This window comes from Triturus cristatus, chromosome 9 (assembly GCF_964204655.1).
Source record: "Triturus cristatus chromosome 9, aTriCri1.1, whole genome shotgun sequence".
In the NCBI taxonomy this organism is placed as follows: domain Eukaryota; kingdom Metazoa; phylum Chordata; class Amphibia; order Caudata; family Salamandridae; genus Triturus; species Triturus cristatus.
Window position 1 is genome coordinate 52,003,524 of NC_140592.1, and position 27,805 is coordinate 52,031,328.

General features: G+C 43.2%; 1 protein-coding gene and 1 long non-coding RNA gene across 3 annotated transcripts in view; one reads left to right on the forward strand and one right to left on the reverse strand.

Moving 5' to 3' along the window:
• The window catches only part of RAB7A (RAB7A, member RAS oncogene family), a 150,458-nt gene extending 133,845 nt beyond the window's left edge, over nt 1-16,613 (reverse strand). Inside the window, exon 1 of the mRNA XM_085624379.1 lies at nt 16,429-16,613. The gene's annotated coding sequence lies outside the window, so the exon portion shown is untranslated. The remainder of the gene's footprint in view (nt 1-16,428) is intronic.
• Nucleotides 16,614-16,762: 149 nt separating this feature from the next.
• Nucleotides 16,763-27,805, forward strand: part of LOC146797378 (uncharacterized) — a 75,402-nt gene continuing 64,359 nt past the window's right edge. The window contains exons 1-2 of one of the 2 annotated variants that reach the window (XR_014968480.1): nt 16,763-17,189; nt 23,479-23,613. This is a non-coding gene — a long non-coding RNA (uncharacterized LOC146797378). Of the gene's footprint in view, nt 17,287-23,478; nt 23,614-27,805 lie in introns of both variants that reach the window. The other variant, XR_014968479.1, reaches the window with a different exon arrangement.

Below are 27,805 nucleotides of genomic sequence, written 5' to 3' on the forward strand. Positions count from 1 at the left end.
CATTCACAGTGAGCAAACCCCATTCTCACACACCAACAAGCCACTCAGTTCATCGTGGTGGCTATACAAGAAAACGAATCTGTAATTCTAATACATCTGTCTAGCAAGTGTCTTCCAAGCTAAAATCTACCTCCTAGATCCAACATGGACAAACAAAGCAGCTTGCTCAGTAAATTGTGCAAATCTCTCCCCGACATTTTGCTCACACTGCTGCTTAGGTTACCAGAGGGCACACATGCAGCAAAGTTAGGAAGGACGGAATTGACTGTACTTTGAGGCTGATTGGCCAAGTTCTAGAACCAGCAAAGAGGGCAAAACCTCTACATTGTGTCCCAATCCAACCCCATCTGCTGTCAAGTGGCCAAAATACATGTTTTGTACTTAAGCCTGTAGGCTGAAGATCACCTTCATTTTGTAGCCTCCTTTTATTATACTCTGATAAAGTGTCCGTTGAAGTGGCTGATTTAGGTCAAGATAGCACTTGTTATGGCTCCTTGTCAGAGTACATGCACAGTTCCTTTCACCTACCTAGCCAAGCACCGGGACAGAACACATGGTACTCATGGATAGCTTCTGTGCTATCACTCTTAAAGGGTTACTTTATTACCACCAAGCATCTCACTCAATTCAAATCAGTTTGCATCACAGAAAGTGTTTCTAGCATGGGGTTTACTATGTGACAATAACCATCGCTAACTGAAGTAAAACAGTCCCTAATAGACACTACAATCGAGTACTCTCAATCATAGGCTAAATGATATACTAAACTGCCAATAGCCCGAGGTGAGACACATACACAATTAGGTGAAGCCAACAGCCCCAATAGGAATACTTTAAAGAATTGGTAGCAATAAAGAGCTTAGCTGTCATGCCTGTGCTAAAAATGCTCTTGACTTAAGAAATTCTCAGCGGGAAGCCTTGCTAAGGAACCATATTCAACTAGTGGCAGTGAAAAATATGTAAATCCACAAAAGGTTACAAAAAAGATACAAGCCCCTTCATACTTTTAAAACCTAATCTACATTTTTCGGCTATACCTTTCACACTTGCTTCCTTATTGACAAGTATTTTGAGGGGAGGTTCTTTTATCGTCCTCGGAATATATTTACTTTGAAATTCAGAAATCACTACTGATTAAGTGAACACACGAGATGACAACCTGAATAATTCACCTAACACACACACACACGCCACTTTAAAAATGTACCCATCACAGTAAAGGGCAATTGTGAGAAAATCTCTTCCCTCCCTATGCAATGACAGAATCGCCCAATTCATGGAGGCTAAGTCATGTGTTTCATCAGCGGATTTAGTCACGAGGGTGAATTCCTTTCCAAGCAGTCACACAATGAAGCACGGACAGATATTAGAAATGTCTGCAAGACCAGAACTTCCACTACACAAAAATCTCCACCTCACTCGCCCTTTAGTTGGACTCACAAAGCAAATAGGAGAATACCCTTACAGATATGAAAGTGTTACTGATCTGTGCTCAAAATCCCAAAGGCAACAGTAATATATTTTTAATCCTAAACGCACACAAACTTTACAGAACTTCCCACTGGATAATGTTCGGCAGCGGCTCCTAAACACATTCCACCGGGATGCGTTGCCCGAGGATTAAATCCTTGTATCACGGAAACTAATGTGGCCACGAATTATGGTGTTATCTAATGGGAGGACCAGAACATTAGTTTCCAATGGGACTGGACCTTACCAACTTTAGGTGTGTTAATGAAAGCATCAAAACAAAATGCAGTGCACTCAATCATAAATTTCTCCATGAAAAGTAAGGACATCATGAACATTCCCTGTGAGATCACAGTCCTCTGTCGGCCAATATTGCAAGGAGAAGATACAAAACCAGGTTCTCCTAGGACAGAATATTTTCTGGAAAGGGTGAAACGATGTTCCTCAGTTTGGCCCCATAGTAGCCACAATCCGTACGAGTACAAATAAACCAGACCTAAAAAGGCAACTTAAACGTAAATTTAAACAAAAAGAAAAAAAAAGTGCTTGCTTTGCATAGGTAGATCAATTCTCTGGATGGGAGCAGAGGGGCTCTGATGATTCAGGGAGATCGCCATACTTGCAAATACAAACACAGATATCGCATGGGGAGCAGATTTACATTTTAACATATCCTTTGAAACGCTTGCAGGCCAAAACGGAGCACCAAGGTGGAAAAACAAGACCAATCACATATTCCTCAAGTTCTTTCATGATCACTGTTACTTGGTCTACATTTTAGCCTATGTACACAAATGGCCATTATTACATCTTCTTGTGATATGGTCTAAAACATTTTAGGTCGAGCCTGTCTGATTTCAAAATATCTATTGTAAGATTACCAAGAACTTCGGAGTGGGCTTGAAGGCCACCCACTGCTTCCCTTTGGCTGTTACTCATTTAATTTTTTTTTTTTTTTACTAGATTACTTCCATTATTAATATTGTGACTGACACTTCCCTGGAGCAGAATTTCTTTATAGGAGTCCTACACTGCTCACTTGTAAGAAACTACTTACTTCTTTATTGCTTAAGCACTGAGACAGCGGTTGTGTTTTCCAGCTGTCCCCCTCTTGTGCATCTCCCGTCAACCACTCCTTGTTACCATGTCGTCTGCGTGCTTCTCCTCCCCCCTCACTATCCATCTCTCTATGTTACTCTCATCCGAGTGGTTCTCTTCCCTGGCATTACGCATTTTTCTCGCCCGTATGTTTCTCTTCACCCCAGTTTTGTTCTCTCATTTTTGTCATATGCCCTCTTGCTGCTCCCTCAATTGTGTGCCTCTGCCGACTGCATTTCCATTCCTTCATTAGGTTTGCAGTTTCTTTAGGGACAACACATCCTTGGAGTCAGCAGTTTGGTAGTCATGGCCTTCTGTATTAGTCATGTGGCAATAACCAGAATCACACTCCGCCTGTTCTACCAGTAACTGTGGTATTTGCTCCATTCCACATGGCTGCATATTCACATAGACTAAAAACAAGGACAAAACGAATGACTAATTGACAGCCTATTTCTTTAATGCCAATGATCACACCAATTACATGATTCAAATGATAGGACAAATTAAAACAAAAAAAAATCACGTGTGAACGGGACCATTTACTTTTAATTTCAATGGTCTGACACGTACCAATTTGGCTACGTACGGAAATGATCACTTAAACGTCAATGATAATACATGCATTCTGCATCCAAGTGGGAAGCCGCACACTACACGATCACCATATTAAATCCGATTGAGGTGTTGCCCTTCACACATCCTCCTTTCGGGGCCATATAAGCTGCACCAAATACAGCAACACAGAACTGTTGCTGCTTCGAAAAGACAGTTGAAAAAAAAGAAGGCTAAAGGGCTGACAAGTAGAAAGATAAGATCACGGAGGGCTCAGCACTGCAAAACAGAGTAAACCAAAAACCTTAAACATAACTCAAAGTAATTAAAAACAAAGCGTATGGTGCGACCAGCGTCGACTGAGTCATATTGCTTTTTAGGTCTCGGACAGACAGCACACGTGCTGTCTCTACGAGACATTCTGCTTACAGTTAGTGGGCTACAGCCCACCTACAGGTTTACCTTTTGTTCGCTGCAAAGTCGCTCTCATATCCTTTATTGAAGTTTGTCATTGCATGCATGCACCATGCCTCGTCTTGCCCTCCCCTATACTATGGACCAAAGATGTGTGTCCATATACCACTTCAGTTTTGGGAGCTCGTTTGTTTCCAAGCACTCTATATGAGTGCTCATGCTTTCAGACGCTCCTTGCCCCTCCCACCCCCATTCATGTTGCTTACTTTCAATACTTTGTAAACAATTTTTATTAGGCTTATTAGACCCTCCTGAGTACCACCCTGTCTTCCGTTACCTCCCATGAGGACTGGCCCTTTTACTAGTGTCCTAACCCGGGAGCATTTATTAGCAGTCCCAAGAACGATTTACTTAATCAATGTACACCACACTCACGGGACACCAGCTTCAGCCAATGGTGGCTGCTTCCTATCACACTTTGCACTTATTTCTCAGAGAAGCAACTTCAGCAATGGTGGCTGCTTGCCGTTCTCAGGGATGCTGTTCAATTATTTTTAATGAATAGATCCTGGCAGGAGATAATTATCCTCCTTAAAATGAGAGAAACCGGGAGCTTTTGAATAGGTCCAGCACACATACTCCCTAATAACAATAGTTTAAATATAAGAGTGTGCAGTTCCTAAGAGAGGTAGTGGTAGTCAGGTCTGTGGAATAACCTGCAAATGGAAGAAGTGCCCTCACACACCCTGAAAGGTGTCATGCTTTATCATTTGGGTGTGCTCCTCGTCGGGCCGGCGGTGCAATGCCCAACAGGCACCCGTGAAGGGGCTCTTTTGCGGGGTTCTTTTGGATAAAGCCAGAAGGTGAGTGAGGGTGTGTGGGCTGTGGTGAGTAGTGTAGTAAAGGGGTCTGAGTGATTTAAAATAGGTTTAGGGAAGCTCGGTTTACTAACTTTTATTTATGAGGTTTTTTTTAAACGGAAATAAGGGTCCTATAAAGCATGCGTGCTATAAAGCTTGGTCAACATGTTTCTTGCCTCATCCAGCCCGCAAGGGGTCTATAGGCAATTCGCCAGGACCGAGCAAAGAAAACGTTCTAATTGTCTTACACTACTGCAAGGCTGGTGCTTCCAATTTTACAGACTGATCAAGTTACCAGTCGTGCTGTGTCGTACAAGGTTAGGTTTCACCTTGTATCGTTGAGGCCCCACAATTAGTAGGTCTAATGCGGACAGGAATGATTCCTGAGCAAGCTGCTCACTCACGACTGAAAAGTGGCGAGTAGCCCTTCACCTACCCCGGCTTCCCGTAGCCGAGAATATAGCTTTTTTTTCCCCCTGAGGAAGGACAAACAATGAGCGATTTTCCTCGAAACGAAAGTGCGAGCAGCTGAACATGGAAGAGGAGAAGCTAAGATGTGTAGTTGACTGCCAGCGCTGCCGGCTTTGGAGCTGGGGAATCAGGTTTGAGTCTCGACGTCGGCTCAACATCCTGTGATTCTGGGGATATCACTTAACCTCCCCATGCTGAACAAAAAAAAGCATTTGCAAGATTTTGAGCTATTGGCATTGTAAAAGAAAACGCCTTTTATTTATGTGTTTAAAAAACCTGCAATAATAAAAGGCAGTCATACAATACCAACAGGTCAAAGTTTTGAAAATGCGAGACCTATTGCATTGCAAATGCTGGTCTCTTTCCCATTAATGTTCCTTCTCGTCTTAGTTTGTTCCCCAGGCTTGTTTTATTTGCCTGAGCACCAGGTTCACCGAGAGTGATCAGGTTGACATGACCATCCACACACAGAGTACTCAACTTTCAAGGTTCCATGCATGAGTAGTAAGTACAAGCCAGTTTTATGTTTCTATTCAGTCTGATGCTTGTAGTCCCCATTTTATAACTGAATAAAGAAAGCCAGGTCCAAGAAAGCAAATACAAAAAAAAAAAAAACACCTGAATGACCTACTCCAACAGAGAGGAAATTTGAGACATCTGTGCTTCACTCCTTTCTCTATTAACCTGACAGAACAGTCCCAGAAGCTCTCGCACGTCAAATGGAGCCAATAAGCATTGAAATTAGCAGGAAACGAAGGTACATGAACTGCCAGGGGAGCGTCCTACTCATGTGCTTTAAACAAGGAGCATTTTGTGCAATGTTAATGCAAGTGTGTTTTCCTTGGGGTATAACTCCTACCAGTCCCCAGTTGTCTATGTTGCTTCTTCCCCATCACTCCCTACCCTCCTGTTGAGTGTGTTGCCCACACCCCACAAGAAAAACAACCACTGGCAAAGCCAATAGGTCTCAGCAATGTGAGAGCTATTGGCTTGGTCTATGTCTTCTAGCTAGGTTGTATAGAAGCATGGCTGTTGCTCAACATGGCTGATGCTGCTATACAATACTGCTAAAAGACAGTGACAAAACCAATAGCCTTAGCATTGCCAAGACTACTGGCTTTGCCACAGCTTGGCTTGTTTACTTCAAGTCATGTTGCAACTACAGCATACGCTGGTGTGCAGAGCCAAATAGGAGCTATTAATGTTTAATAGGGGTGTGACGTTATGACCAGGACTGACACCTGTGGACCTAGGGAACCAGGTTTGAGTCTTGACGCCTGCACAGCATTCTGAGATTCTGGGCAAATCCTGCACACTGCATGTGCCTGAAAAGTAAAAATAGTGTTTTTGTGGAAAGTAAATGATGCTCATGTAAAGAGTGCCAATAACTTTAGGTAGAGTTTGCGCTATATAAACATTCCAAGAATAAAAAAATAAAAAAAACAAGAGTGAGGAGGGTGGGAAACAATGGTAACAGGCGAGTGGGTCAAAAAGAACGATGGTTAATGAAAAGCACATTAAAAAAAAAAAGTGTACTTTAAGAAGCCTGTGTCCAGTGGAGGGACACTGGCCAAAGGAAGCAGGACTTGGTCCATGCAGGGACGAAGACTAAAGCCGGAGGTCAACCACAAGGAAACAAGAATAGTGTGGGACCCAACAGATGGCAAGTACTGGGTGGGCTCTAAGCCCCATTAAGCATTTAAAAAAAAAATATATATAGCTTTCATGGAAAGCGAGTGCGCGCTGTACATACACCTAAAAAGTGGTGCCTGGAAATAGAAGCAACAAGTGATCGATCCATGCTCTACGAGAGTGGCACACAAGAAGAGGAACAGAAGCCCACATGCGCTAACAAATTGCAATTATGCACGAGTATCAATGCAGCCAACGGTAAGTAGAGGGTGTACTTCAAGCCCACTATGAAGTGCCAAAATGTCTATTAATCGCCGTCTGAGACGAGACATACAAAGAAATTAGTGGGATTAGAGCCACCCATTAATTACCACTGGTTGGCTTGGTCACTCATTTGCTTGTTTTTTCGGTGAACAAATTTTAGACGGCCAGTTAACGAGAGCATGTATTAATGTAATATTGATTTTAATAAGATGTATGTTTTATAGAGTCAGCCTGCGGCAACATACTGTTCTACGTCAAACAATTACTAGTGGCGAGGTAATGCAGTGATTTGAACACTTCCCTATGCATTCTGCATGTGATGAGCACGCATGTTTATATCTTTGCAAGGCCAACCATTCCTCTTGAGCTTTTGCAGCCCGTGAATCGATTACACTATAGTTTGGTACTAGTAAAAAACTAAATTTGCAGCGCTATGAAGCTGAACAAAAATGCAGATCCAAAACCTCTATGACACAAAATTAATTCACTTCCGTAAATAGCATCTGCCAATTATCACGGTATGCGCGTACACCATTTCGCGGCACAAGACCAGAAGAGCTTAAACTCAAACGCGGCTAAATTTTATTTTCTTATTCTCAGAGCCCACGTCACCTGTTCTTGCGAAGCAGTCTGCTTTCTCCTCAATCGGTTGACCCCTTACGAACTTCGAAAGGAGGAAAAAAAATGATATTGAGAGAATATATATATATATATATATATATATATATATATATATATATATATATATATATATACCAATAATCTATTTTATCCCTAAAGTGCACAAAGACAGGGTCCCAATTCCAGGTAGACCGATTATTTCGGCCATAGGTAGTATGGGAGAGCATATAGCTCAATATGTAGATTATTTTTTGCAAGATCTGGTCAAAAAACTTCCATCGTATGTGAAGGATACGGGCGATTTTCTTAACAAAATCTGCAATATTGAATGGAATGATGATTGTATTCTTATGGCATTAGATATAGAATCGTTATACACGAGTATTAATCATGGGACAGGTATAAAAGCAATCCGCCATTTTTTAAACTCACGATCTATTGACTGTTTTAATCATAACACGATGTTAATTGACATGATCACCTATTGCCTAAACAACAATTACTTCATGTTCAAAAATGATGTTTATGTTCAGAAGCAAGGTGTTGCGATGGGGGCCTGTTTCTCCCCCAGCTATGCCTGTTTACATGTTAGCTGGTGGGAGGAACAGGTTCTTAAGGGCGCCCACTCGGTTGAATATGAAGGGCACATTCGTCATTGGTTAAGATTTATAGACGATGTTTTTGTTGTATGGCAAGGAAACATGGCTAGTGCACTAGAATTTGTCGAAACCATCAACATTAACAATGAGAATCTCAAATTCACATCAGTAATCAGTGCGAATGAGGTGGATTTTCTAGATGTAAAAATTTATTTGAAAGAAGGAAAACTAGCTACCACTCTCCACCGAAAAAACACGGCAGGAAATTCAACACTCCGTGTCCGAAGTGCACACCCAAAACATGTTATTGACAATATCCCTTATGGTGAGATTTTACGTTTAAAAAGAATCTGCAGCACACAGGAAGATCTCAAGTCATGTACCGAGGAAGCTTTAAGTAGATTCAGAAGGAGAAGGTATAGAGAGGCAATTTTAACATCTTCAGTCAATAAAGCAAACTCAAGGTCACGCGATTCACTCCTACAACAAAATTTGGAGAATAAACAAATAGTTAATACTATTGACAATGAGGGACCTAGATTGATTCTCACATACAACCAGCAAGAAAGAAAATTGAGATCAATCATCAATAAAAATTGGCCAATCATTCTAACAGATGGAGTCCTAGCATCCAGAGTCAGGACTGTTCCTACTATTACCTTTAGAAAAGGGATCACAATGCGATCGCAGATAGTTAAAAGCAGTCCTGAACTAGGCAAAATAGAGTCATGGCTACAACCCAAGTTGGGTTTTTTCAAGTGCAGCACATGTTGGGCCTGCAAATTTGGGATGAATACCACCCATTTTTTCACTCCATTCAGCAAGGAGAAACAGGCGATTAAAGGCAACTACAATTGTAGAACAGATTATGCCGTGTATGTTCTGACGTGCACCTGTGACCTTCGATATGTGGGCAGCACCAAGTTACAGGTGCACGTCAGAATTCTACAACATTTGCGAGCTATCGTTAACAATGATACAGCCTATCCGGTAGCCAGGCACTTCAAAACCCAACATAATAACAACCTTCAAGATTTAAGGTATTTTGTAATTGCAGCCATTCCAAAACAACGAAGAGGGGGAGACAGAGAACGCTCATTAAGACAACTGGAGTCCAAAACAATCTTAGAGCTTGACAGTAAATACCCCAATGGCCTAAACACAACTGAGGACATGCATTATTTTTTATGAGTTCCTACTGTTTATAGCGTGGTTTTTTATGAATTATACTTTTTATATGTTTTTTTAAGGAATACCATGCTATATTTGAGCAATAAGATAAGTCATTGCGATTCCTTATGTATTATAAAATGAGACTGCATTTCAGTGTGGTAAAACAGTTTAACTTGACCACCCCAGTAATTTATGATATTTAACTAATTTTAAGAATTGGTTATTATGGAACGAAATCCTTTTTAGCAAGGTTTCTTTATTTTTCAAACAACTATTTTTAAGTATTTAGCAGTACTTATCATGTTGGTCACATTTATGCATTTAAGCACTTTAGTCAATTAAGTATTTTATTAATAGTACTTGGCACTGTAGGTGAACGCGTTATTTGCACAGATTTCTTAAATTATTTGGATACTACCTCATGTCACGGATTTGAATATCATCTAATCTAGAGGTAGCTGTAGTGATCAATTAGCATCAATACTGATCTATTCATTTGAGCATTCAAGCACTTTAGTTAATTAAGCACTTTATGAACAGCACTTAGCACTTTGAGAACGCGTTATTTGCACATACTTTTCAACTTACACTGATACTACCTCATGTCATAGATGTAGACTCAGTCTTATCTAGAGGTAGCCGGAAGGATAAATCAGCATCAACACTGATCAAATATCAGATACCATTAATACAAGATGAGGGTTCTCACAACATCATAGAGAAAACACACTATTACTTGTACTGCTGTCAAAATGGATATTTCCAATTAGCTAACAACTAAGGTTATATGACAAACAGTTTGGATGTTTTAGCGTTTTAAATACAAAATGATGTATATATACACATATTAAATGTAATTTGTGACAGCTCCTTGAAGACATTAAATCTAAATCATATATGGCAAAACTTTGAGATAAATATTTTACAAGGCGGTTGTTCATAATCCATATAGATCTATACATTGTCAACGCAAATTTTAAAACGCGGACAATTAGGTTGAAGTGTCAATGTCAGCATGTTTGTTTTTATTATCCATATGCTTTGCTCAGCATACAAGTAATTTACAATAATTATGTATGAGTGTTGGACCCTGCTCTATTGTTTAACATCCTTCAGATTTGAAGAAAAAAAAGTGATATAGGAGCAAAAAAAGTGGTAAAGAAAAGTTAATAGTATGTTTTCCATTTTCATCACATGTGATCGGGTGAAGCACTGCATCTTTAAAAACAAAAAAATAGCCTTACAGTTTGTGTTATCGTGAGATCAAGGGCACTTGTTGCTCGAAACGTGTCACGAATGAGGTCTTTGGAAGAATAAAACATCTCTGCCAACATATGTGGGTTTGTGTGCTTTCCTCTCGCCGGCCAGGAGGTTTGGAATAGCGATGGTCGTTGAATATATATATCTCATCTTACTAAAAAAAAATCTGCAACATTCAGGATTCTGGTCTCATACACCGGTAACTTCTCTTTACCAGACCTACTCTACCTCACTCTACCTCACTCCTTGTAATGCTCTGACAAAACGTTAGGTTTACACACACACACACACTTTACACCTAGCCACAGGAGGCATGAAGGCCAGACATTCTCAGGATGGAAACCATTAAAGCTTGCAGAATCAGTGGATCCAAAAAGGCACCCAAAAAAACAGGACTACTTCAATTACTCTGGTATATAGATGAGACTACTGTACATCAGACATGTGACATTCATTCAAGGGCATCCAGGTTTGAACAACCGCAAGATCACCCAAATGAATTTAGCCACCATTTTAGAAGTTGTGTAGTCTAATAGAGAAGGATATTACACAGGAAAGTGCTAGATCTGTTAATGGCTCAACAGCATGTCTAAATCCATTGTCAACCTACATGCTTGCTCAGAAGACGACCACTTAAGACTGCTATAAGCAGAAAAAACTGCCTCTTGCCCGCGCTGATTATTAGTAGCCAACTTTTACCACATCCTGTAGAGCAGCCCATTTCAGTATGCTTCATGGGAGAAAGTTTACCAAGACTAGGTACTGTGCCTACTTGGGATGCATGCACCATTTAAATGTTTAAAAATGGCCAATAAAAATGCAGGGACGAGACTCACTCTGTCGGTTTGAGTCTCCCGTTGGTAAAGCAAGCAATTACTTACCAGTGGAAGGCTGCCTCAGCTCCTTCACTTGAATTCTGAAGCTTGACTGCAATTGAAGAAGGTGGATAGCACAGCCCTTCATATGGAAGTGCGTAAAGGTCTGTGCAAACCCCAAATAGCTGACTGGAACAGTTTCTGGACGGCCTGAGCGGAGTGGCCCAAGGACAACGTCTTGCCCCTTTCAACAGGAACTTCAGAGTTGGGTACTCCTATACTATGATGGGCCATCATGCTTGCGATCATGGTCTAGCCACCTTTGAGAGGCTCAGGGTTCATAGGTAGATGCTACTGGTGTGGCTGGGAGTTGTATTGGCGAGGGTTGGGGCATTGATTCCTGGATGATGTGTAGATAAGGGTGACAATGGATAGGTTAACTGGCCAATGACAAGGTTCTTGGACAGTAGGATTAAAGTGTGCTGGAGAGATAAGAACCACTGGAATTCTGTGCTTTATCAGGAAGCACATCATGCAATAGCCCCGGAGTCAACTTAACTTCAAATGTAGTGAGTAACTGAGAAAGTGTCATCTTTCTTGCATGGTATGCCCCCGCTTTTTGCTGAATTGCTGAATGTACTTTGGCTAAGTGTGCCCTGGACTCCTGCCAATCAGGTGCCCAGGGCCTATGTTCCTTCCCTAAAACCCAAATTGGCAAACCCTGGTAAATGGTACCCTAGGTACCCAGGGCCTTGTGACCAGGGAAGGCCTCTAAGGGCTGCAGCACTTATTGTGCCACCTTTAGAGGCCCTGTACCCGAACACAAACAGGCCGAGTGTCTGGGTACAAGACAAAACAGAGTTGATATGGCATACATCCCTGTGTGCCATGCCCACAACCTCCACTGCCTTGGCATACATCAGCCACCCCTCTAGCTGGGTGCCCTATGCCAGTGGTGTGGGCCCAGGAGCATGAGCCCTGTGCCCCTACAGTACCCAGGTCCATTCCTGGGCATCAAGTGCAGTGCTGCCATTTAAGAGTATATGGTGCTGAGAGCTCATCAAACGAACTCCACAGCACCATGATGGCTCCACTGAAGACTGGGAAGTTTGGTATCAAACTTCTCAGCACATTAAACCCGCACTGATGCCACTGCAGGATTTAATGTACAATGCACGACAGATGGCATCTTAGAGATGCCCCCTGAACCTAACCTACAATCCACGTCTGGTCTGAGGGGCTGCCTAGGCTGCCACACAACAGACATGTTGCTGGAGCCCTGGGTGGAGAACCCCCGCTCTCCTGGGCCTGCAACAATGCACATCATGGGCAAGGTGCTAGGTCTCCTCCCCCAGGATGGGCAGGGGGAAGCTTCAAAGGCATGCCGTCTTTGTGAGCTTCTCCAGGCCACTTGCTGTACTCAGCAACTGGCCCCTACCGGTTCTAAACCCCCACACTGGCGGGAAGACTGGCTGGAAAACCCAAAGGAGGACAGGGGGTGTGCCAGCCTCTGCCAACCCCACCCCTCAGGTGGGGGAGGCGAGGTGAAACATCCCCGAGCTCACGCCATCTTGAAGATGGGGAGCCCTGCCCAATCACGACTAGGCCACTGCCCCCCCTCCCACAGCGGTGGCAGGCTAGGGGGCGTACCCACCCCAGGACAGGGACCCAGTGGTCCCGGCCCTTTACCTACCTGTAACACCCCTTAAATTTAGTATTTAGGGGCACCCTGAACCTTCCATCCTCAGATTCCAGATTCTAAAACAGCAAAGAAGAAAGAAGACCTGCCATGCAGCTGCTAAGAAGAGGAAGACACCAACTGCTTTGGCCCCAGCCCTACTGGCTTGTCGACCCTCGAACCTGCTAAAATCCCAGCACCTCCTGTGGCCAGCAACCTCACAAACCCCGGAGGACCTGGCTACCTTGTGACTGAGGATCTGGGTGCCCAGTACTGACCCTGAAAAGTACTTACGACCGTACTTCCCACCAACTCAATTTTCTCCCATCGGAAACCATCAACACTTTTTTCTGTGAAATTTCTTCTGTTGATTTTTGCAAACTAAAAATATTCTTTAAAAATCGTACCAACTGTGAAAACGTAATTACTTACCTGTTTTAGATAGATGTCCCAGTACCGAGCCTAGGAGCCCAGCACTGGATTACAAAAGTAACGAGAACATACTTTACCCATAACTCTAATTTTCTTCCATAGGAAACCATAGACTGTTTTTCTGTGAAATTTCTTCTCAAGTGTCGATTTTGAAAACGTATAAATATTCCTTAAAAAATCACCTGCATAAAACAGTTTCTCAACTGCTTACAGGTGGTACACTAGTGCTGGATCAAGGATCCAACACTGACCTAGAAAAAGTAACCATAACCCCACTTACCTGCTAAGTGAACTTCCTTCCATAGGATAACATTGGTAATTTGATCAGAATTTTTTTTTAAGTGTCAGCTTTTAAAATAGCAAAATACTGCTTACAAAATCACAACAGTAACTAAAACGTATTTACTCACTTCTGTCCCAGGACTTAATCTAGGATCCAGTCCTGGAGTTAGAAAAGTAATCAATTGCATATAACTTAAATGGCACCCATTTTGGTTAACCGCTGAGCTTCTCTGGGAGAGGAGGGGACAGGCCCTGTAGTCACACAGTCAGCAAGCGAAAACATGCTGCATTTGCACCTATTAGTCCCCATTCACTCCAGGCTTGTGCATGCATTTCATTAGCACTGACACCGGGGCTATTACACAATATACGTCCTGATGAAAGCCCAGGACAATGTGGGTCAGTTGAAGGGGCTGAAACATGTTGACGGCTTGAGTAAGGGTCTTAGGACCATAATATCCTAGAGTACCTCTCCATGTATTTCTTCTTAACTCAAACCCACTTTCACTACTAATAAAGGGATATCTTAGTGAGAGGTATTTTAATATGTAGCTCCCCGGTAGGACCTATCCAAGTGCTCCCGGTATGTCTGTAGAGCCCACCCTGGCTTTTAGGGGTTGGCTCCGATGATGAAGCATGCCACTATTAGAGTGGGTGAGGATCACAAAGAAAATAATTTTCTTTAATTGATACATCTATGTGACCAAGTCCAGGAGTTGGTTTTAAGCAAAGGAATACTTTAGTTGAGTGTTAATTGTTCTTGGACAACCTGCCTAGCTTTTACCACTCCACATTTGTCCACCCAAAAAGCTTTTATTATACAAACATGCAAGTACGTTGGAATTTGTAAACTACAATACGATTGACTGAGAAGTGGGAGCAAAATATTAAATATATGTAGATTATATTGTCGAGCAGTGTGGAAATGGGAAAACCTCAAGTGATTTGCAGGATACTGGTCACATGTTCAGTGCTCATTTATTCCACATGCCCAGCTAAAGCTGCCTGCCCAGGTCTCTTTTTAACGTCCAAACATAAAAATGATTCATTAAAAATATATACACACAGATCATTTTAGCACAGGTGAGACATATATTGTGTAATGTTTACGTTTAACACATCACCCTTGACAAAAGGAAAACGTGACTTAATGACCACGTACTGTCAAATTCTTTACAGCAAGCTACAACATAAGACCAATAAATAGTGGGAGGTCACATAATAAACAGATGCACTAATAGAAAGGCTAGCAGCAAAATACAAACTGATCCTAGGACCACTGATCAATACGAGGGATTACGTCCGTAAAAGAAAAAAATATACTCATTTTAGGATAAAAAATTATATATACGAAACAAAAGCAACTGTCCTAGACATTTAACTGTGCGTGCTATGCACTGCCTTTCATGGGGTGTTGTCAAATCCGTGCCATATAAAAGCTGCGACCAAATTTTCAGAAACGGACAGGTTACGGACCCTTCCGACGAAGAGAAACAGTGAGTACAAAGATAGAAAGCATTAAGGTAGCGTGTCAGGGCCCAGTGCAGTCTTACAACACAACATTCAAAATCACTTCCACAATAAAAGAGGTATTTGGGCAATTAACGAAAGCACCATCGGTAGGCATATGCTTGTAAATCACACCCGGTGCACGAAATGTCCAAAAAGTACAAGAGATCAGCAAAATCCAACCACTCCACAATTAGATGAGCCGTAGTGTTATAAACATGAACTAACAGTTCACGTGGACCTAGTTTACAATTTATTGCGTACCAAACCATTTCTTTTTATATGACTAAAGCCGGTGTAAACCCAATCAAAAAGTACATCCATGTGTACTCTCAGTTAGAGGTGCGAGCTTTCTAGATTCCTTGCCAACACAAATCAGGCCTTATAACGTACCTAATGAGAGGCGCTGAACGCGTACGACAGAAAGCGTTGCGGAAGATCTTCGAATTCAGAACAAAATGTGTATTACTCGCATTCGCGTTTTACGTAATGGACATGTACCTGTTGTATAAACATAAGTGGGCTTCTACTGGGTAGTTTATAGCGCCTACACATGACTCAAAACCACAATATTGTTCTAATAAATACCAGCGACAGGCTGAGCGTTCCTCCTGATGGCCTATGCAAAAACACTCCCCTATAAAGTAATGTGTTTGTGTTCAAACGTTCATGCAAGTCGAACTAAAAGTAATTCGACAAAAAGAAACTAAGAAAGGCGAGTATCTCTGCGGGGGCAGGAATTGTATCTGGGCAGCGCCATCGAAGCTCCACATCGCAGCGTCGGGTGGTGAAGTACAGAGACCCCTGGTTACTCCTGTCAGTAAATGGAAGAGTATCCTCGCTTCTTTAAAGACATTGGTTCTGGCCGCTCTTCTGCCTCCAGATGTGACAGCTCCCACTCCCCGGTTTCTCTGTTCCTGTAAAAGCAGAACGCTGTCACCATCAGGGAGGGCCGAAGCCCTCTCTTTCTTCCCTTGGCAGGCCCACGGTCTTGCTCTTCCACCCCCCTCAGTGGGGGCGGAAGAACCGATATTGCCCTGCCAGGGGGGGGGGGGCGGGGGGGACACGTCTAGGAGGCCAGGCTTGCTCTACTCTGCCCACAGCCTGGGGGCACGGCCGCGTCTGCACTGCTTTCCCGTCGCCAGGCCCCGTGCCTGTGCTTGCCCCCAGTCCCGGAAAGTGCCGCGTCCACAACGCCTGACCTGACACCAGGCCCGTAGGCTGCGCCTCCCGTGTTGTCAGGACCCCCAGACTTCCCGGTAGCTAGTGCGCGGCCGGCGCTGCTCACCACTCACCCCTCGCGCGAGGCAGACGCCGCTGCTTCCCCTCGGTGACGATGAGGTGGCTCGTCGGGTGCCGCCGGGCCTGCGCTGGCTGCTGGGGAGGTACTCGGCTTCCTTCCACCCGTCCTCCTGGCTCCCTTCTTTATGACAACAGCAGTCGCTTTCACTTCCTCTAACAGAGGCTCCCCTCCTTGCCTGACCGGACGTGACGCGCGGGCACGGGACCCAGGCTCTCATCCCGAGCGCCGTGCGCAGTGACGTCACAGGCTGAGGAAAACGCCCTGTGGGAAGGCTGTGCAGATGGTAAAACTAGAGAGCAGACTTCGCCCGCAAACAGTACCCCGGTGTAACAAGAGAAAAGACCGAATATGGAAGAAAGACTGCTGTGCGTGTGAAAGAAAGAGTGTAGTGAGGTGACAGGTGCACTGCAACAGAAAATAACCTTTAACCTTTTGCCTACTAGGGCGCCCCCCCTTGCTAAGCCGTTGTTTGTATGGTATGGCTAGCTAGTGTTTAAACCTTCATAAGTATTTGTCCACACAGAGAAGCCTGGCCAGATTTAGGTATTTTTCCCCACCGCCCTGGGGCTTGTAATGGTACCCACGTTTTGTAAGTTCCCTTGAATTAAACAGAGAACATTTCCTAAATATATCCCCATTTTGCTATTTGGTGAGAAAACAGCAAAGTGCACGAAAGCGCATGTTTTGAAGGGCATTGTGGGAAGAAAACGTCATGGGATGGAAACAAGCCAAATCACCCTGGACTCCCATTAGGTGAGTAGTTTTCAGAAATACCTGAGTTTGCGAAGTATCTCAAAATGGCAGCCGATCCCTGGACAAGTAACTACAGCTACCCCTATTGCCAAATCAGGTAATTTTTTGACAGGAATGTTGATGTCTCCACATTGCATTTTGAGGCATATTCTCTCTATTTCTTTGAGCTAAATGAAATAGTACCACAAGTTCAAACTGATCCCGCCACCAGTTATCATACTTCCTCGTGCTCGTCCACATTTGACCTGCTTACCCCGTCCCATCTATTCTAGCTGCCAAACTGAGAGAAGTTAAAGGCCCCAGACTTCATACTGATAACTTAATTCCAACAAAATTCAGTAAGGAAGACGTAACGCACGAGGCGCAATCAACAGTCTCAATTGATGTAGACGTGCACAAGATCGATCATCAGCAAGTAGGTACCAACAAATCTACCCCACCTAGCGAACTATCAATTGGTACATGGCATCCAAGTTCTACCCTCCCGATGATGAAAACACCTGTCTTCATCATCCGCACCTCGAAGGTCGCCCTCAAAAAGGCAGGAAAGACTGCTGACGAAAGCAAGGAATAATCGGGGCAATCAAATGGGTCCGGACCGGGCTGCTTTGCTAATACAGCCCATGCAATCATCAATCCCCCTCTCCAGGCTGACATAGTTACTATCCTAGGAGCCTTCAAAACAAGCATTGGCATAGCCAATAGGTCTCGCCTTTGGGACCTTATAAGTGTTTAGCCATTCAACAGTTGATGTTGTTGCACCAAGGATATTGTGCTGCATAACTAAATACTTATAAGGTCCCAAAAGCGAGACCTATTGGCTATGCCAATGCTTGTTGTGTTTTGGAGGCAGTTCTTATTTAATCATTCAGAGTCAATAGGTCCAGCATATTTAGCTTGTGAATCCAAGTTCACAGCAGACACTAACCAAAATATGTGATGAGACCTGTGAGCAAATGCAACCATTATAGTCTTCACGATGTCACGCTACATAAACCTGAAGTGCTGATGACTCTCTCAGAGTAGAAAAAAGGCCTTTTATTTACGTTTAAAAACAAAAACATAAATAAAAGTAATTGTCATTTACAATTCCAATAGCTCAAACTCGCATAAATGCGAGACCTATTGCATTGCAAATGTTTATTTAAGTATGTAAGTCTGGTCGTTAGTACAATATTAATAAGCAGGATATGGTGCAGCTCAATAAACCTAAAGGGGGCAGGCACAGGAGGAGCAGGCACTGCAGGCCGTAACTAGCTCCCAGGTAAGCGGGGGTGCACTAGTTTTCCTGCAGCGCTAGGAAGTTCAGACAAGTGACACTAGAGACAGGTCACGAGGGACACAAGATGTCTACTAATGCCAAGACAAACTGACAGGGTGCCCTCGCCAGCGAGAGGAAGCTGGGAGCAGTGAAAACTTTTGGATGCTGAAGAAACTGACATCTCCATGCTGCTATGAATCTTACGTTCGCAAAATCGAATGAAATTCCGAGAACATTCATAAGAATAAAATAAAGTGATTTCGCACCCCCTGCTGATTGAACATTATGGGATCAATGATTTAAGACTAAAATGTTTACATTGCTCAAATGTGAGTGAACCGCTCAGTGTGAAGCACAGCGCTGCGATTTGTGAACAGAGTTTAATAGTCTTGTTGATACACTGCCACTTTCTAACCAATCATAATACAGTATTATCCTATGAAGTAAAGAAAATGACGGAAATTAAAGCATAATGTGAGGCAGAAGTCTAAGGTTAATATATAGATCCATGGGTGAATCTATGGCGTGCTCAAAACCCCTCGAAAAGAGACTCTGTGGCGAACATCAGCCTGTGATTAGTTACTCTTCTAGAGGTGATAGGAGGTATATTTTTCACCTGTTGTAAAACACAACTGACAACAACTCGTGATGCAACCCACACACCGATATGTGCTTCCAAAGTATTGTGAGCGGGTGAAACCGTGCTTGGTGCTCGTGGCGAACGTCATCACACCTACAACACATTAACGCGTTGTTATAGATGTACGTTGGAACAAGAAATGCTTGTTACTTTTAAAAATAGCTGATTGTCTTACACAGTGCTTAGTCCACCTTGCCGGGTTTCAGAGCGCTGCACAATGCATATTTAAAAACACAGTCAAGCACCTCTGGACTGTGGCAGCATGTAAACATACATGTTAGCACTGATGTCATATATACAACATTTGACATCATTAGGAACCGCAGGTAAACAAGAGCAGGGTGGACGAGAGGCAGCAAAACTGCCAGGCTAGTGATCAGCAACAGAAGGAGACACACACAGCAAAAACAGACACAAATAGCGGATCAGACACACAGCAGAAAACGACACAGCAAAATCAAGTACATACAGGAGAAACTGACACGTACAATATAAACAAGCACACGCAGAATAAACAAGCACATGCAGCAGAACTGAATGCATGAAGTAGAAACAAGCAAACTTATCTGAAAGCGCCAGCGATGTAAATAAAGGCACTTCACCATCGCAGATGGGCGAAAGCAACATAGGATCCGTGGATGGGAGAAGCAGAAAAAGCAAATGGGTGAGAGTGCGCAATGTGGAACACTCGTGCTTGTGCTAGTTTACCCTAGCGGGAGCAGGAGCAGCAGCGCGCAGCCATGCTAATTACAAACAGATGGTCGGCGCGCCGCTGTGCGCTCCAGCAAGGTGGATGCCACCACAAGCACGAGTGTGCTTGAAAAAGGAGCAGACCGATTCCTAAAGGTCATCTCCTAGAGCAGCACATGCACGCTACCTAGGCGAAACCTAAAAAGGGAAGACGACCCTCATTGGAAAACAGAAATATTCAATTTTTCAAGCCAATACTGCACCAAAGACAGGACAGTTGCAAGCTCAGGAAGATAGAAGCAATTAGCAGTCAGCTACTTGCTCATATGATGCACATCCGAGTCAATTATCTACCCTTATTGATCCGCCAGTCCTTATAGTGCATTCTTCTCCTGTGAAGCCAGTGGCACCCATCCTGTCTCCCTCTAGAACCAGTGATAACATTATCACCACTAAGGAAGTAGTATTGCCTATTAACCAGTAATTTGGCCAACGCCACGAGGCCCAAATAAACGTTAAAGCAACATGCAGCTTCTCATTTCAAGGCATAGGCGAGCATGTGTTATCGGATCTGCAACTAGGGCAACAACATAACTCATTGCACATGGATTATATAACCCCTGACTGTGTCAACCACCTGTGTCTGTCTTCCCACACTGGATACAGAAGTATTATGTCCTTGCTTATGTCTTTATGCATTTCATGTCCTATGATGTTATGCAATTTTTCTTTTCCTTTGTGTATGTAAAGCGCTCTGATACCCACGGGTCTAGCTAGCGCTATATAAAACTTTATAAATAAATAAATAAAATAAATCTGAGATCTGCTCTTGGGAGCGACAACCATTTTTCTTAAATATACAGGTTGCTTGTTGTGGTTGGCAGCCAACTATTGCATGTATGAGTTGGATAGTACAAGAAATGCATTAGCATATAGTTTACAGGAAGGCCATGGTGCCGTCAATGATTTGTGGGTATTCTCATGTCTTTGGGCTACAACAGCTGGAGCCATGAGTGAATGTTTGCGTGCTTAGCTACCAATGTCATTGATAACCAGGTTGTACTTCACAGTAACTAACCATTGTGCTATGTAAGACGTACTGAACACTAACCTTTTCTCTGAATCCCTGTAGGTGTGTGACTACAGAGTGTGTCCCCCTCCGCCCAGACCAGGGTTTCTAAGCAACACATAGCTGGACATAGCTGTTTGCTTTTGCTTGGCGGGAGCTGTGACAGATCCCGCCAAGCATAAGCAAACACTACGGTTCCATTGGGCGGGAGCTGTCAAAGTGCTCCCGCCGCTGGAAGCAGAGGTTTCAGCTTAATGAGATGAAACATTTGCTCTTGCACATAGGGAACTGCATTTCCAGCAGCTACCTGTGTGCAATAGGAATGCCGGCTCCCACAGGAAACGGGAGCCAGCTGGGACTGCGGGGTCCTTGAGGCTTCTTCCACGGTCTGGAACTTGCACACTGTGTGGAGGGCTCCAGGACACCCAGGAGACATTGACGGGCCCCAGGGGATGGAGTCCATGGGGCCAAAATCGCCCTTGTGATTATAAATATGTTAAGGCTGGGTGTAGTAATGTGTTTATTCTCGTGGCCATATTAATGTTATGTTTTGCGGCCACATTAATGTTATGTGACAATGGTTATTGCAATGTTCCATTGCATGAGCTTGTACTCTCTGTATACTGTTGAGTTTGTGGAGTGTTATTATTCAAAGGGGGTACCTTGTTCTGTTTGTTTGTGATTACATTTCCATTACTGCTGTCCAGTGCGTAGGTGCTAATAAAGTGAACTCTGCTCTTTTTCTGCAGTATTCCGGCTATACAATTAACTGGGATAAGTCTCTGGTCTATGTCCTGAGCGGAGCCCGCCCGATCCTGCCCAGGGTCTGTGGGGCTAAAATAGTTACGGATGGATTTTTATACCTTGGAATTTATGCTACAACCAACCCCACAGTTGTTTACCCCCACAATTTGGCTCCTCCGTGGCGCCGTTTCCAGGCCGACGTCCAACATTGGAAGACACTCCCTCTTACCCTATTGGGCAGAGTCGCCCTTTATAAAATGATGGCGCTTCCCCACTTTCTCTATGCCCTGCAAAACACACTGTATTTGGTCCCGGCGTACTATTCTGCTACCATCGAAGCGGAGATACGCCCCTTGCTCTGGAATAATGGGGTTCCCAGAATAGCGTTAGCCAAACTCATGAAAGGATGGTACGAGGATGGTATCGCCCTGCCCGCAATCAAAAGCTATTATTGGGCCTCCCAACTGGTGGTCATTAATCACTAGGTGCATCAGCCGGGGACTGACCTCCTTATCAGATGGATAGACATATCTATCTAGGGATTTCTATGGAGGAAAGAACCACTCACCCAAATATACCCAGACTTCCACCACAATTGCCATTTGGCATGCAGCAACGACTGCGTTGGGGTGGAAGGCAAGAATTACACAGGTTACTCCCTTGCTGGACACACACCAACTGGGTCTGTTATCGAAACATCCGGGCTTCGACAAATGGGACATGATAGATCTCACCAAAGTGGGTGACCTGTGAGCAAAGGGCGAGGTGGTCCCTTTTAGCGATCTCCAACGAGATTACCAACTACAGGACTGTGAAACTTTTAGATATCTAGAAGCCCGCAATGTGTTGCTAAGGGCTATACCCAGGGGCACAGAGTTTCCCTCTTCCTCGCCCCTTGAGGATAGACTCTTGGATGACTACCTCCAGGACAAAGCTATTTCTTTGACATACCGTAAAATACTTAACAATACATCAGGTACAATGGGGAAAATTCGCGCTCGCTGGGTGGAGGACGTTGGGGACATTGACGATGAAGAATGGCAGGAGGCGATGGCTTTCCCCCAGGAGGTGGCGATCCGCTCCCGATTTAAGCTCATCCAATTCAAGCTCCACCACAGGGCTTATTACACCAGCGCAGTGCTTGTATAAATGGGTGCCCTAAGCTCTGCTGCCTGCTCCAGGGGTTGTGGCCTCACTGGTACATTCCTCCACCAATGGTGGGATTGCCCCACTCTTCTGACATATTGGGGGAGGGTCATGTCTGCTCAGTCTTCAACATGCCACAAATCTTTCAAAGTCTCACCCCATTTGTGCCTCTTAAATATCTGGGAAGCTACCAATTTGACAAGAGCCGAGAGAATATGGGTTTCCCTTGGCTCAATGGTAGCGAAACGCAACGTAACGAGAACCTGGAAGGATGTACTTAGAACCAAGATTTGTGACTGGGAGTCCAATATGGATTGGTGCATTCAGGCAGAGAGGGTGGTGTATAAGAGCAGAGGTTGCCCCCAAAAGTGGACAAGTATTTGGGAGGCATGGAATGTGCATAGGGGGATGATATGTACACCCTTTGATGACTCCTCACCACAGTTGGAGGACCACGGGATGTAATAATGTCTATGTCATTAAGAACTGTATTAGATGCTTGTTTGTAATGTTGAACAATTGCAACGCCATGTCATATACCGTATCAATGCATCAAAACTGCTGGACATTCTCGATAATGTACTGCACTTTGTTCTTTTTTGCTTTGATTGTCTTTGTTTTTTTGGTTTGTTCATTCAATAAAAAGATTTGTAAAAAAATAAAAATAAAGTGAACTCTAGAAGTATTTACGAGTCACTGTCTTCCTTACTACAATTGGCGATGGGCTGGTCGTATTTAGCATCCACATCCACTGTTGTGGTGCACGGAGGAGAAGAGCCCACAGAGAGTCTCGTTTTGACTGTTTGCAAGACCCTCATCGGCAGACACTCGTTGGCGCTGTGGAGTTCATCATCGCTGTCATTACCTTCTGTTGGTACGTCCATTTTGGGATTGAGCTGTTTGTGTGTGTTGAATTCCCCTTTTTGAAGCTGCTTTTTTGGGGCATTGAGGATGCAGCGGTGAATGAAGTGATGATCTACATGTGGCAGATGGGCAGCAGTGAGCAACATATAGTATTGCAATGTTCCATTGCGCAAGCTTGTACTCTCTGTTACTGTTGAGTTTGTGAAGTGTTATTATTCAGAGGGGGGTTCTGTGTTCTGGTTGTTTGTACTGGCATTCCCATTACTGCTGTCCAGTATGTGGGTGCTACTAAAGTGGCCTCTAGAAGTATTTATGAGTCGCTGTCTTCCTTACCAAACCGGGCCCCTAGGGATGACTGGGTCTCTAAAAATGCAGCTAAATTTGGTGTGCTTTGGTTGAAATTTACTGACACTCTATTCCTCGAACTCTACATACTTATATATAATATGTATTTATTCCACATTTACGGGTGCTTTTAAGCCCACTAATTCCCACAGATAATATCAGTGCAAAATATAGTTTTAAACAGATGCACAAGAAGCACGGGGGCTGATATACACACATGTATGTTTCTATAAGGTGATTTCGGTATCCTGGCGGCATTCACTAACACTGTCACCAGTTCGCCATGCTTCTACAGAGTAGTGCATGTGGATCATTCTAAAACAACTGACCAGCATTTTTTCTGTGAGTGAAACTCATTTTAAACATACATTGAAGTAAAAAGTGTCAGTTTTCAGCATCCCTCAAACTGTCTTACACCCACTCATAGACCTACTCAGAGATTCATGTATTGACTCACAAACCCACTCAGAGATTCACGCACCCACTCATAGGCTCCCGCACCCACTGACAGACCCACTCAGATATGCAGGCACTCACTCACAGACTGACTCTCACTTTCATAGACACTTGCAAACCCACTCAGACACTCTCACACCCACTGACAGACCCACCCAGACACTCACTCAGATACTCATGCACCCACTCAGACACTTATGCACCTTCTCACAGACCCACTCACACACCCACTCACAGACCCCCTCAGACAGTCACACACCCACTCATACTCTATCACACCCACTCACAGACCTACTCAGAGACTCATGCACTGACTCACACACCCACTCAGAGACACACACACACACTCATAGATGCACTCAGAGACTCACACACCCACGCAGAAACTCATGCACCCACTCACAGACTGACTCACACCTTCATGGAGGCACTTGCAAACCCATTCAGACACTCTCACACCCACTCAGGGACCCACTCAGACACTCATGCACCCACTCAGACACTCACATGCTCACAGACCCACTCAGACATGCACGCACCCACTCACACACCACACTGATACACTTATACACCCACTCCCAGACCCATACAGAGACCCACACACCCGCTCACACGCTCATTGAAACACTTACGCAATTCCTCACACACCCACTGAGACACTAATGCACTCACTCGCACACTCATTCTCAAAGGTTACAGGTTACAGTTAGTAAATAAAAATTTAAAAACATTAGAAATTCACTGAAAAAAACAAAGGTTACAAGGATGTTATAGTTATGAACCAAAGGTTATAAGGACGTTAGAGTTAGGGAAATAGAATAAAAAGAACCTTAGACATTCACTGGAAAAAAACAAAGCTTACAGGGACATTATAGTTAGGGTCACATTTCACTCATGCAAAACCAGTGAAATTCAGCAGTTATAGTTACCTGAGCTAACTATACCTTATGCCCCCGCAATGCACTGCTTATGACCTCCCATATTGTCACTCATGACATAATCAATGCCATCACAGATGGCATCTCGAATGACATCACTGATGGCATCCCCCACAGAACCACTCACACACCCACTCATACCCCTATTCAACCTCTCATACATCCACTCACACAAGCACACACCCACTCATACCCATTCACAGACCCATACAAGTACTCACACAAACACTCAGTCATCCATAGATCCACTCAAACACCCACTCATACAACCACTTACTCACCCATGCAGCCACTCACACAGCCACTCACTCGCCTATACAGCTACTCACACACCCATACATTGCACAGTACATTCACTCACACACCCACTCACTCACCCATACAGCCTCTCAACACAGCCACTCACTCAACTGTGCAAGAACTCACACACTCACTCATACACCCACCCATCACTTACATATCCATTCACACATCATACAACCACATCCACTTCTGCTCACTCACCCATACAGCCCTTCACACAGACTCACTCTCCAATACAGCCACTCACACACCACCTCACTCAACCAAACACCCACTCGAAAACCACCCACGCAGTCATACAGCCACTTACACACTCAGTCACTCACTCATACAGCCATTCAGGCACCCACTCACTCAGCCATACAGTCACTCACACACCCACACAGCTACTCACACCAACGTATACACCCATACAGCCACCAATACACCCACTCACTCACTAATATAGCTACCCACGCAGCCACTCACACACCCACTTATACACTCATACAGTCACTCACACACCCATAGAGCCACTCACACACGGATACAGTCACACAACCACTCTGATCGCATATGTTAGAAATAGTATCACTCAGTAGTACAGAAGGAATAGTAATTTAACTCATGCAGTAGCTTAATATATATCTTTAAGTCTTGGAAACATTTATGAAATACGTACATTCACTGGACGATGATACCAGTGATGTCATTTGAAATGCCATCAGTGATCTCACTGACCATGTCATAAGTGATGTAATATGTGAGGTCATATATATTTATATATAGACTACAAATATTAACAAACATTGAACAAACATTGAATAAATAACATATAAAAACTATAAAATCCACATAAAAGACATTTACAAAAAATATTATAAAATGTTTAAAGTATGTATATTTATAAACAAATTATATAAAATAAGAAATATACAAATAATAATAGATGTATTTCAAAAATATTAAGAAAAGTATTGAAGTCTGGGAATAATAGATATACTATTGTTACTCCAGTTTATGCAACACTAGTGAAAGCGTAGCGTAGTTACATTTACTTTTCTCACTCAAAACAGGTCAACAGTAGGGAAAGTATTGGCCTTAGGAACGGTAGGATTTACTAATCCACCTCCAGTCTGTGCAGCAGTAGGGAAAGCTTTGGACTTTATAGGTTAAATTGACTATTCCCAATCCAGTCTGTACAACAGTAGGGAAAGTGTTGGACTTTGGAGAGGTAATATATATTATTCCCACTCCAGTCAGTGCAACAATAGCGAAAGTGTTGGACTTCGAAGGGGTTACGTTTACTATTCCCTCTCCAGTCTGTACAACAGTAGGGAAAGTGTTGGACTTTGGAGGGGTAAGATTTACTATTCACACTCCAGTCTGTGCAACAGTAGGGAAAGCGTTGGACTTCGGAGCGGTAAGATTTACTTTTTCTGCCCCAGGCTGTGCAAAAGTAAGAAAAGCATTGGACTTCAGGGGGTAAGACTTACTATTCCAATTCCAGTCTGTGCAATAGTAGGGAAGGCGTTGAACTTCGGAGGTGTTACATTTATTATTCCCACTCCAGTCTGTGCAACAGTAGGGAAAGCACTGGATACTGGAGGGGTTGAATTTATTATACTTACACTTAATATGAACACTATTAATTAACCCCTCAAAAATTATATATATGTATAAAACTACAATTAAACAATTTACATTATTATTTAACAATTTAATTATTAATTATCAATTCAAATTTTTATTTATTTATTAATTACTTAATTAATGTTCCATACTATACCCCCACAAACCTAGCAGCCCACACTTAAAAAATAACTAAACTAAATAAGTATAACACAATTTATGCAATTGGCAATCAATTAACTAATTAATGAACAATTAATAGTTATAGGTTAAATAATTATTACTTAATTAACTTCCCACACTATAACCCTACAAACCCAGCACCTAAAATATAACCAATATATAAAGTTATCACACAATTTAGAAAATGAATAATCAATTAAATAATTAATAATACATTAATAATTAATTGATTATTACTTAATTAACTCCCACCCTATACCCCTACAAACCGAGAATGCTACACATAAAATATAACTATTGTACAATTTAAATAATAAATACTCAATTAATTAATTAAAAATCATGAATAATTAATTGTTAATTAAT